This window comes from Oryctolagus cuniculus, chromosome 1 (assembly GCF_964237555.1).
Source record: "Oryctolagus cuniculus chromosome 1, mOryCun1.1, whole genome shotgun sequence".
NCBI lineage: Eukaryota > Metazoa > Chordata > Mammalia > Lagomorpha > Leporidae > Oryctolagus > Oryctolagus cuniculus.
In genome coordinates, this window is record NC_091432.1 from 226,505,560 (window position 1) to 226,519,287 (window position 13,728).

The following is a 13,728-nucleotide window of genomic DNA, read 5'->3' on the forward strand; positions in this document are numbered from 1 at the left end:
AAAGGGGTCATTCCTGAAAGGACTACCTAAAGTTGCAGAATTTAAAAATAAAGCAAATTTGGATTAAGTGATGTTGGCTGCTTCACAGCACACGTGTGAGGATGACCTTTGCTGATGACTAGGGTAAAGGAATAAGGTTTGGGATGTCTGAGTAAGGGAAATAATTACCAGTGTATGAGGCTGCAGAGATTTTCTGCTGAAACCAAAACACGTGGCAAAGATGGTCTGGAGGCCAAGTTGGGTGGACCTACATTTAAAAGCCAGATAGGGCCGGTGCCATGGCTCACTAGGCTAATCCTCTGCCTGCGGTGCTGGTACCCCAGGTTCTAGTCCCGGTTAGGGCTCCAGATTCTGTCCCGGTCGCTCCTCTTCCAGTCCAGCTCTCTGCTGTGGCCCGGGAGGGCAGTGGAGGATGGCCCAGGTCCTTGGGCCCTGCACCTGCGTGGGAGACCAGGAGGGGGCACCTGGCTCCTGGCTTTAGATTGGCGCAGCACGCCGGCCATGGCAGCCATTTTGGGGGGGTGAACCAATGGAAGGAAGACCTTTCTCTCTCTCTCTCTCTCTCTCTCTCTCTCTCTCTCTCTCTAACTCTGCCTGTCACAAAAAAAAGCCAGATGGAGGTTTCAATTGCACCCCAACTTCTTAGTGTAAGAAGTAGCTGAACCCATCAGGGAGGACCGAGTACATGCCCAGCTGGCTGGGTGCCATGGGGGCTCCCCTCACTGCAGCTCACCTCCACGTCCACAGGCTTTTCGTTGCTTCCAAGTTTCTCCAGAAGCTGAGCTTCTGCACAGCCTCTGTGAATGAATTCAAGTCTGCTCCTCAGCCAGAGCTCAGCTTCCTCACGCTTCTTCCTTGATCTGGGCTGATGGGCAAGGAGAGGAGCAGGGGCAAGGGAAGGATCGCTCTACTGCTCTGACGGGACAACACAGTTCTCTGACGGCCTTAAATCCATCCTACACTCTGACTCCGGGTGATGCTGCCCTTTTCCAGCTCTGCACTCTGAAGGCAGACGTGCCCTGAGCTGAGTGGCGAGGACTCTGTTGGCTGTGGAAGCCCAGCAGCTTCTCACGGGGTTGAGGTCTGCTCTCCTGCCCCTGGGACCCTTGTTGGGCTGAGGGGGCTGTGCCAGCCTCTCAGGGGATTCTGTGCTGTGCTCTCTCTAAGCAGAGAAAGCAGAATGGGAATTCCTGCTGCCACAGGTGACTCCAAAGGGGACAGGGGACCCCTGAGGCTCCCTGTTTAGATGTCGGGGACTAATTTCAGAGCTTCTGAACTTCACTGCAACATCTCAATGGAATGTTTCAATATTTTCACGTAATTTTTTTTTAACTTTTATTTAATGAATATAAATTTCCAAAGTACGGCTTATGGATTACAATGGCTTCCCCCCCATAACGTCCCTCCCACCCGCAACCCTCCCCTTTCCCACTCCCTCTCCCATTCCATTCACATCAAGATTCATTTTCGATTCTCTTTATACACAGAAGATCAGTTTAGCATGCATTAAGTAAAGATTTCAACAGTTTGCTCCCACACAGAAACATAAAGTGAAAAATAATAGATGATTTTTTAAATGATGATGAAATCAGATCAGACCTATTGTCATGTTTAATCCCAGCGAGAGTCAAGTTGGTTATTAAGAATTGATAAATAATTACGCTGGTAAACATTTCACGTTTGGGAATTCTTATTCAACTATGTACTCATGTCTCATTGTTTTAATTTGGAATTCCCTGATATACGAGGGTGGAGCATTTTCTCATATGCTTATTTTTCAACTGTATGTCGTCTTTGATGGGGTGCCTGTTAAGATCTTTGGCCCATTTTTAATGGGGATTTTTGTTTAAATATTGTTGTATTTCAAGAAATATCTCTATGTTTTAGACAACAGCCCTTTATCACATAAGTTTTGTGCACATATTTTCTCCCAGTTTACAACTTATTTGATTCACTTGTGGAGAAACTATTCACTAGAATTCATAGATACAATTCAAAAAATAATAATATTCACTCATATTTAGTATATTCTAAAATAATCACAGATAATTAAAACTATAGTAGCATAACCTTCTTAACCATTTGTTTGACAAAGGAATAAAACAAAGTTTGCAGCAATACTGATACACATAGGAATTTGTTTTTTGTTTTTTGCTTTTTCCTTTTTAATTTTAATAATGTCCCATATATAAGGGAGGACATATAACATTTGCTTTTCTTTTTATCCAGCTTATTTTACCTAACATGTACCCTCCATTTGCATCCATTTTGCTTCAAGTGGTAGAATTTTATTCCTTTTTATAGTGGAATAATATTCCATTGTGTATATATGCCACATTTTCATTATCTGTTCATCTGATGATGAACATATTGGTTGATTCCATATTTTGGCTATTGTGAGCAATGCTGCTAATAATCATATTGATGCAGGTATCTCTTTGATACAATGTGTTCCTGAGTTGGGTATATACCTAGAAGTAAGATTGCTGGGTCATGTGGCAAGTCTAATTAAGTAAATTTGCAGGTTACAAAATAAACAAACAGCTTATTTTTATATGTCAATGACAAACTCATATAAGAAACAAATCCCATTCACAATAGCCATAAATATCAAATAGTTAGGAGTAAATATAACCAAAGAAGTGATGGATCTCTATAATGAAAATTATAAAACATTGATTAAAGAAATGAGCAAAGACAAAAAATGAAAAATTTTCCTTGCTCATGGATTAGAATAATCGCTATCATTAAAATTGCTTCCTAGAGCAATCTACAGAATCAATATTATTTCTATCAAAATACCAGTGACATCCTTTATGGGATTAGACAAAAACCATCCTGCAGGCTGGCATTGTGGTAAAATGGGTTAACCATTGCTTGCCGCCAGCATCCCATATGGGTGCTGATTTGAGTCCCAGCTGCTATACTTCTGATCCCACTCCCTGCTAATGCACCCATAGGGGAGACTGGGATGAAACTCTTGGCTCCTGGCTTTGTCCTGTCCCAGCTCCAGCCATTGTGGCCATTTGCAGCTGATGGAAGAACTCTCTATCTCTCCATAACTCTGTCCTTAAAGTAAACAAAAATAAATCTTTGAAAAAAGAAAAAGCTTCCATAGCCTTGGCAACTCATGACTAGAGCCTAGGGTGATTACTGATGCCATAAACAAGAGTGTCAATTGTTAAGTCAACAACAGGAGTCACTGTGTACTTACTCCCCCATGTAGGATCTCTGTCCTTAATGTGTTGTACTATGTGAATTAATGCTATAACTAGTACTCAAACAGTACTTTACACTTTGTGCTTCGGTGTGGGTGCAAACTGTTGAAATCTTTACTTAATTTATACTAAATTAATCTTCTGTATATAAAGATAATTGAAAATGAATCTTGATGCGAATGGAATGGGAGAGGGAGTGGGAGATGGGAGGATTGCAGGTGGGAGGGAAGTTATGGGGGGGTAAAGTCATTGTAATCCATAAACTGTACTTTGGAAATTTATATTTACTAAATAAAAGTTAAACATAAAAAAGAGAGAAAAAGAAAAAGCAATCCTAAAATTTTTATGTAATCACAAAAGACCCAGAGTAACCAAAGTGATCATGAGAAAAAAAAAATCAAGCTAGAGGAATCACAATAGCAGACTTCAAAGTATACTACAAAGATATGGTAATTAAAACAGCATGGCACTGGCATACAAACTGACACACAGATCAATGGAACAGAATAAACAGCCTAGAAATTAACCCACATATTACAGCCAACTGATTTTTGACAAAACTGTTCAGCCCATATAGCAGACTAAGGACATCCTCTTCAATAAATGGCGCTGGAAAAATTGGATGCATATAAATAAAAGAATGAAATTAGAACTATACTTCTCGCCACATACAAAAATCAACTCAAGATGAATAAAAGACTTAAATTTAAGACCTGAGAATAAGAAGTTGCTAGACAAAAATGTAGGGGAAATACTTGAAGACAATCAGGTAGTGATGACTTCTTAGATAAAACCCCCAAAGCACATTCAACAAAATCAAAACTAAACACATTGTATTATATCAAACTCAGAAGCCTCAACACAGCAAAGGAAATTATCAATAGAATGAAGCATCATCCAATAGAATTGGAAGAATATTTGTGAGCTACTTATCTAACAAAGGATTAATCTCCAGAATATATCAGCAATTTAAAAATACAACAACAAAACCCAAACCAATCCAGTTACAAAATGGGCAAAGAATCTCAACAGTTATAAAAAGAAGAAAAACAAATAGCCAACAAATATCTGAAGAAAATCACTAACCATCAAAGAAATGCAAATCAAAACCACAATCACAGATCAACTCATGCCTGTCACGATGGCTAGTATCCAAAAGACAGAAGACTATCAAATTCTAGCCAGGATGTAGGGAAAGGGGAGCACTTCTACAATGCTGGTGGGAATGTAAATCAATGCAGTCACTGTGAAAACCAGTATGCAAATTTTCTTTCTTTTAAAACTAGAAATAGATTTGCCCTATGATACAGCAATCCCACATAAGGCCATATACCCAGAAGACAATGAACACATTGCATCAAAGAGATACCGGTACCACCATGTTTATAGCAGCACTGTTCACAATAGCTAAAATTTGGAATGAACCAAGGTGTCCATCATCAGATGCATGGATAAAGAAAATGTGGTGTGTATACATAACGAAATATTATTCAGCTATAAAGAATGAAGTTCCACCACTTGCAGCAAAATGGATGCAGAAGGAAGGACATCAGATTGAGTGAAATAAGCCAGATGCAGAAAGATAAACACTGTGTACTCTCCCTTATAGGTGGGAACTAAACTTAAAAAAATCAAAAAGCAAAATTCCTGTATGTATCAGTATTGCTGCAAATATAGATTTGTCAAAATTTGTTCATACCTTTGTCAAACCAATGGTTTGAGATTCCAAGATGGCTGAATAAGGAAAAGCACACTGACTTTGTCCATGGGAAGTTACCAGAAGAACACAGGAGGAACCACATCCCCAGGAGACAATTGGAGCAAAGTTTTCAGTGGAAAGTCTACAGGAAGAAGACAGCTTCTATGGGGCAGTGAAGATTGTACAAGCACACGGCAGCTTACAAGACAACCAGTGACTCCTGCAGCTTGTGCCTGGTGGGGATGCTGTCTTCTCAGGGTGATGTGAGCGAAGTCTGCAGTAGCCCACCTGCCATGGGCAATCTTGTCTGAGGGAGAAGCCTGCAGTCCACACTGACTGAATCCCGCCCAAAGAGCTGGAGATGGGCAGGATACCCACCCAACTCCATGAAGGGAGGATACACTGCTTTTCTCCTTCCCCCCTAGCTAGACACTGAGCAACTGATGTAGTGGGAAGCACCATCTCCCCAGAATAAGGCAACTTGAGGCTTCTGTGACCCGCACACCACAGGTGGATTTTGTCTTAGGGAGAAATTCATGGTCTCCTGGCTTTAAGTCTGACCCGGAGAGTTGGAGATGGCTAAGGTGCCCAGTAAGCACATGAAGGGAGTGCACATTGTTCCTCTCACCTTCCCAGCCTCAGCTTGCTGAGACAGAGCACTGACTGACCTCTGTTGGGTGGCTTGCTGGCTCCAGGGATGAGGCAACTCTCTCCATGGACAGGGAGGCTTAGAGGGCAGAGTGGACCCCATGTACTCTATGGATGCAGGAGCCCAGCACCCTGTAACTGTGCGATAGGCTAAGAAATTGAGAAGGGTGTGGGGTGTGGCCAGATCTTTGGGAAATCAATGGGTCTGACTCCAGAAGCTCAGAACTCCCTGCGTTCTGGAGGGGGTCATCATGGAGGGCTCTGCGCTCATGCCATGGAGTACAAAAATCCTTTCTGCAGTTCATGTGCGTAAGTGGGTGGGGTTCATAGGAATTGTGAACTCAGCCTAGACAGCTGGATCACCTTGGCACAGAGAAGAACCGAGACTGTGAACATGCCAGCCAGCATGATCATCCCCTCCACTTATTGACTATACCATGCCTAACTTGGATGTCATGCTAGATTCTTGCTCCACCCACAAATGCTGGACAGAGCCCCCAACCCTACCCAACACACACTTCTGGATATCTGCTGAAGGCACTCCAGTAAGACATAAAGACACAACAAAGCCTTCAGAGGAGAGACTAAGTGTTTCCCCAGATGTATAAAAAACAAGCATAGAAATATAAGAAACACGAACCAGGAAGACAAAATGACTCCCCTAAATTAAAAAACTAATACCTCAATATTAAACTGTGAAGACTAGGAGACTGACAAAATATCTGAGAAGAAATTCAAAAGAGTGATTGTAAGATTACTCAAAAACACAGAGAAGCAATTGCATGAGTTAAGAAATCCATACGTGACCTGGATGAGAAATTCTGCTGGGAGACAGAGATATTAAAGAAAAATCACACTGACATGTTAGAAATGGAGAATTCAATATGTCAAAAAAGTACAGTGGAAAACCTGAAACAGAAGAAAGAATATCTGAGTTAGAAGAAAAAGAAAATTCTTTGGAAATATTTCAGACAAAAAAATTTAGAAAAACTGAAAACAGTGTTTGAAATCTAGGGGATACCATCAAATGGCCAAATACACATGTCCTAGGAATTCCTGAATGAATAGAAAAGCAAAATGGCTTACAGGGCATATTAAATAACAGCAGGAAATTTTCTAATTTGAAGAAAAAAATGGACATCCAAGTACAGGAAGCGCATAGAACCTAAAATACACATGATCAGAAAAGATCCTCACTATAACACATTATATTCAAACTTTTAAAAGTAAAGCAAAGATCTTAAAATGTGTAAGAAATGCCATATTACCTTCAAAGGAACTCCAATTTGATTGATAGGTTTGTCAGAAGAAACCCTATAGGATAGGAGAGAATAGAGAGATTTATTACAAGTCCTCAAAGAGAAAAAACTGTCAACCCAGAAAAACATTATCTATCAAACCTCTCATTTATAAATTAAATAAAGGCCACCCATCTGAAACAAATATAAATTGAATAAATTTGTCACCACCTGTCCCCTATTACAAACTGTACTTAAGGATGTGCTGCACAGGGAAACAGAGGAAGATAATTAGCACCAAAAAAGAATGTGAAGACAGAAAACCACCTAGTAAAAGTACAAAGAATATCCAAAACAAGCAATAGGGATATTATGGGAAAATGGCAGGACCAAATCATTACTTATCAATAATAACCTTGAATGTAAATGGACTAATCTCTGCACTTGAAAGCTACAAACTGGCTGAGTGGATTAAAAAACAAGGCCCACTGGTATGCTGCCTATAAGAAACACCTCACCAAGAAAGACACAAAGTTAAAGGATGGAAAAAGATATTCTTTGTGGATGGAAATAAAAAATGAGCAGAAATAACTACTCTCATATCATACAAAATAGACTTTAGACAAAAATCTGTTAAAAGAGAAAGAAGATAATTATGCAATTATTAAGGGATCAACTTAACAGGAAGATGTGACCATATTAAATGTATACTTGCACTAAATGCTAGAGCATCCACCTATTTAAAACAAATGTTAATGGATCTAAAGGGAGACATATATTCCAATAATAATGGGAGACTTCAACACCATATTTTCATCAATTGACAGATCAACTAGACAAAAAAATCAACAAAGAAACAACACAGCTAATCTACACTATTGACCAAAATGGACCTAACTGATATCTACAGAACGTATCAATTCACAGTTGAAGAATACACATCCTTTTCATCAGGGTATAGAACCCTCTCCAGGATAGACCATATGCTAAGACAAACAGCAAATCTCAACTAATTTTTAAAAACTGAAATCATACCATGTATCTAGAAACTTTAGAAAACATACAAATGTTTGGAGACTGAACAACATGCTCCTGAATGAAGTATGGATCATAGAAGAACTCAAAAGGGAAATAAAAAAATTACTAGAAATAAATGATGATGACAACTCAACATATCGAGAATTGTAGGATACAGCAAAAGTGGTGCTAATAGGAAATTTTACAGCAATTACTGCCTCAATAAAGAAATTGAAAAGGTATCAAATAAATGATCTAACATCTCAAGGACCTAGGAAATTGAGAACAAATCACACCAAAAATAGTAGGAAGAAAGAAGTAATAAAAATTAAAGAATAAACAAAATTGTAATAAAAGGAAATGATACAAAATATCAGTGAAGAGGTACTTTTTTGAAACAATAATCAAAATTGATACATCATTAGCATAACTAACCAAAAAAGAGGGAAAAGACCTAAATCCATAAAACCAGAGATGAAAAAGGAGATTTTACAATAGATATCACAGAATTAAAAAGAACAATCAGGAATTACCACAAAAAAAGCTATATTCCAACAAATTGGAAAATCTAGAAGAAATGGATAGATTTCTGGACACTTAAAATTTACCAAAATTGAGTCCTGAAGACATAGGAAACCTAAACAGATCAATAACCAAGAGACTGAATCAGTAATAAAGACCCTCCCAACAAAGAAAGGCCAGGACCAAAAGGCTTCACTGCGAATTTACTAAAGAAAAACTAATGTCAATTCTTCTTAAACCATTCAAAAAATTTAAAGAAGAAAATCCTCCCACACTCCTTCTTTGAGGCCAGCATCACCTTAATGCCAAAACAGAAAAATCTGCAACCAATAAAGAGAACTATAGACCAGTATCACCAAAGAACATAGATGCAAAATCCTCAACAAAATGCTAGTTATATAAATTCAGAACATAAAGAAGATCACTCATACATCCACAACCAACTAATCTTTGATAAATGAGTCAAAATCACTCCCTGGAGAAAGGACAGTTTCTTCAACAAATGGCATTGGGAAAATTAGATCTCCACGTGCAAAAGTATGAAACAAGATGTTATATCCTACATAAAAACCAACCCACAATCGATCAGGGATATAAAACTCTGCCCTGAAACCGTTATATTACTAGAGGCAAAACAGAGGAAACCTTGTAAGGCATTGGCATAGGCAAACACTTCAGAAGCACAGGCAATAAAAGCAAAAATAGACAAATGGGGTTACACCAAGCTAAGAATTTTCTGCACAGCAAAGAAAACACTCAACAAAGTGAATAGGCACTGGATAGAAAGGGAGAAAATATTTGCAAAGTATTCATCTGATAAAGGATTACTATCTAAAATATATAAGGAGTGCAAGAAACTCAATAACAACAAAATAAACACTCCAGTTAAGAAATGGGCAAAGGAAATGAACAGGAATTTTTTTGAACAGGTATTTTTCAAAGGATGAAATGAAAATGGCCAATAGACACACAAAAAAATTCTGAGGTCCACTAGCCATCAGGGAAATGAAAATAAAAAACCACAATGAGGTATCCCATCACCACAGTTAGAATGGCTATCATCCAAATATGAAAAATATAACACATGCTGTTGAGGATGTGGAAAAAAGGGTACTCTAATGCACTGCTGATGAGAATATAAACTAGTTCAACCAATATGGATATGGTATGGAAGTCCTCAGAATCTGAAAGTTGATCTACCAGATGACCCAGACATCCACTCCTGTGAATTTCCCCAAAGAAAATGAAATTAGTACATGAAGCAGTACACGTATGTTTATAGTAGCTCAATTCATAATAGTTAAGGCATGGAATCAACCCAAATGTCCACGAACTGATTACTGTTTAAGGAAGAAGGTGGTACATATTAAGAGAGAATACTACTCAGTCATACAAAAAGAATAAATTCTGTCTTTTGCAACAAAATGGATACAGCTGCGAACTATTATGCTAGTGAAATAAGCCAGATCCAAAAAGACAAATATCATGCTTTAAAAAAAATTGTGGTAGCTAATACATAGAATACAAAAAAGTAATATATATGGGTGAAATCACATCCCAAGACTTAATTATTGTTCATAACCTTTCTCTGTATTCCTGTGTAACTGTGGTCTTTTTACTTTCTATTTGTTGAATTCTTTATTTAGTGGAGAATTAAGCCTGTGACCATAAAGTAATTGAAATTATGTTATTGCAAAATTTAAAAGGAAAAAACAGAGAAAGAAAGGAGGGAGGGCAGAGGGAGGGAGGAAGGATCATTATGGACTTAAAATTGTATATATGAAATATGTCAAATCTGTTCCCCTTATATAAATAAAGAAAAAGTTTACTACTAGAGTTTTCATGATCTGTGATTACTTTAAAATGTAATGTATGGGACCAGCACTGTGGTATAGCAGGTAAAGCTGCCACCTGCAGTGCAGGCTTCCCATATGGGTGCTGGTTCGAGTCCTGGCTGCTCCACTTCCTTATTTATTTATTTATTTATATTTAATTGACAGAGTTAGACAGTGAGAGAGAGACAGAGAGAAAGGTCTTCCTTCCTTTGGTTCACCCCCCAAATGACCACTACAGCCGGAGCTATGCTGACCCGAAGCCAGGAGCCAGGTGCTTCCTCCTCCTGGTCTCCCACATGGGTGCAGGGGCCCAAGCACTTGGGCCATCCTCCACTGCCTTCCCAGGCCAGAGCAGAGAGCTGGACTGGAAGACGAGCAACTGGGAGTAGAACCCAGCGCCCATATGGGATGCTGGCACTGCAGGCGGAGGATTAACCAAGTGAGTCACGGTGCCAGCCCATGGCTGCTCCACTTCCAATCCAGCTCTCTGCTATGGCCTGGGACAGCAATGGAAGATGGCCCAAGTCCTTGGGCCCCTGCACCCATGTGGGAGAGGAAGCTCCTGGCTCCGGATCAGCGCAGCTCCCACCATTGCGGCTATCTGGCGAGTGAATCAGCAGATGGAAAACCTCTCTCTCTCTCTGCCTTTCAAATAAATAAATAAATTTTTTAAAAAATAAATAAAATAAAATGTAATGTATATGGGTGAAATGGTTGTCTTTCCATTTGACTTGGGTAAATCTTTCCATTTGCTTTTAGCCCTTGCCTGTATTCCCACTAAGCTATGGTCTTTTAGCATTTTACTCCTTGAATTCTTAAGACTACATAGTATTTAAAGAACAAACAACAGCAGACTAAAACCACCATGAGATAGTATAATAAGATCTAGTATGAGATAATAACTCATTAGTATGCCTAAAATTTAAAAGACTAACAACTTAAGTCTTGCTGAGTATTTGGAGAAACTAAATTCCTTTTCACTACAAATGGGAACATACATTGGTAACAATCATCTGGAATGCCACTGGTTAGTGTGTATTGCTGTATTCCCTACGACTAGAATTTCAATCCTTAGGGTCACATAATATCATTCCACTCCAGAGTATTCCATGGACATGCTCAACAAAAAGATACTTATAACAATATTCACAGCAACTATCCACAGCAGACCAAAACTGGAGAAAAACCAAAGTGTTCATTTGCCTTATGCTAGGTTTAAAAATTATGACACATTTATAATTCCAAGCAGAATGAGAATAAATAAACCACAGTGCTAATGCACACTAATAATGGTAAATCTCACAAATATGTTGAGCAATAAATCCAGCTAAAACTGACATATAGGTTTATATTGAATTTAAATTTTCCATTCCACAAAAGACCCCCTAATTTTACATTATAAGGAGAATGACAGAGAGAAGGGCCTTGGCTGGGACAGTATCAAAATCATAGGAGAAAAAGATGCCTCATATCTGTGCTCTCCTAGTTGTTCTATCTGGGTCATAACTGGAAGTGAAGAGGGTGAGAGCAGCAAGCCCAGCATGATGAGTGATGGACAAGCTCAAGGTGATGGACCAGGGAAAGACTTCACAACAAACAGTGTATCTCCTGTCTTTAAGGACGCACTGCAGATTAGCATCTATTTTCACTAATGAGAACTCTAGGGCCTCCAAACTTTGTAAATATTCCCACATGAGCCCCCTTGGGGACTTTCCAGTTCTACTTATTGTGCCTCAAAAAATCTACCCTACAGTTGCCTACAACAGTGAATTCCATTTCCATTCTACAAGGGAAAGAGGCTGTCTCCAGATGGGTCTGTGATATGAATTTTCCATTGTTTGACAGCAAAGCATTAAGGCTACCGAACCCCACAGCTCAACAGCATCTCAGATTGGCTGAGAACAGCTGGGTAAGTGCCCATTCACATAGACCAGAGTTACATAAATGGGGGATGGCTATTTAGTCTAGCGATTAAGACGCCACTGGGAAAAACTGCTTCCCATATTGTAATGCCTTGGTTTGAGCCTTGGCTCTGCTGCGGATTCCAGGTTCCTTATAATGCACAGCTTGGGAGATAGCAGGTGATGGCTCAGCTGGTTGGGTCCCTGTCAGCCACATGGGAGACCTCCTTTGAGTTCATGGCTTCTAGCTTTGGCCTGTCCCAGCACTGGCTATTATAGGTATTTTGTTAATGAAATAGCAGACAATATCTCTGTCACTGTATGGTTATTTGCCTCTCAATAAATAAATCAATAAATATCTTAAAAAGTATAAGTAAAACACTTTTAGCCCAGGGCCTGTGCAATACTTTAATAGACAGTACCAGTACTAGTTAACTCTTCTTACTATTATTTTTGTAGTGATTGAGATGTTTTGTAATTTATTCACAATTAATAAAGGACAGAGGCAAGATTTACAGCTAGAATCTGTACTCTTGAGCACTAAGATATTCCACTTCTTGTTAAAGAACAAACAAAACAGGGCTCAATAAGATTGTATTAAACTGTAAAATCAAGAGGCAGCTCCTTTGTGTCTTTCTGGAATGTCAGACTTCTCTTTTCTCCAAGTTTGGTCCAATTTTTCTGCCTGTAGATACACTGCAAAGGTTTACAAAAAGCTGTAGTGGTGAGATCATTGCCTCTGCTCCCCACTCCTTATGAATATATGAGATCTTCAGAGCCTAAGACTAGCTAACTCCAAGTATCAGTAACTCCAAGTTTTGAAGAGACACCCAACTCAGTTTGATTCAGCTGACTCCAAGTTTCAAACCCCTGTGGCTGGGAGACTGGTCATATTTTAGGTCATTCACCATACTGCTTACCGCCTTCTCCCTACACTGGTCCTCCCAACTGGTATACAGCCTTGGGATGTTCCCATGTACCTAAAAGTTTGTATCCCTACTCTACTCTTTACTACTTCTGATATAGCTAATTACTACTCCAGATCCCAAATTATATTCCCTCTTCTCTAATGAGTTTACCTGGAAATCTAATTTAAATTATGCCCCCAATTATACTTTCTCACTGGTATCATCCTACTTCTCCTTTTCATCTAATCAGAGTTTCTGATTGTATGTTCACTTGTTTACTTATTTATGGTTGGTATCTTTACTTAGCTTTTAAGTGTAGAAAATATATGTTTCAGTTACTTGTAAATACCCAGTGCCCACAGGCACTCCAGGAATTCATTAGGCAATAAGCTCAACAAACGTCTGAATAGATGAAAAATCACAAATTGAGCTCTCTAGGGTGTTGAGAAGCATCCTCAAGAATGGGGCTATTCCACAAGGCTACAGAACCAAAATAGTTAACAGACACGTGTAAGAACGAGGAGAAAAATGACAGTCTGCCTGCCTCAGGAGTAATAATTGCATTATGGACTAACTTCCAGGTTTGGTAGAAGAAAAACTTTAAGTTGAACGTTGACTTGCCTCCTTTTTAACTTTGTGATCCTAGGCTGGTCAGTTGGCCTCTCTGTCTCCATATCCCGATCTGATGATGAAGGGAAAAGTTACACAGCACACAGGTAGTGTGGACTAAATGTTAGAAGTC

General features: G+C 39.1%; 1 protein-coding gene across 5 annotated transcripts in view; it reads left to right on the forward strand.

Moving 5' to 3' along the window:
• LOC100357943 (olfactory receptor 1Q1) overlaps window positions 1-13,728 on the forward strand; it is a 227,287-nt gene that overhangs the window by 168,544 nt on the left and 45,015 nt on the right. The gene's annotated exons all lie outside the window — the stretch shown is intronic.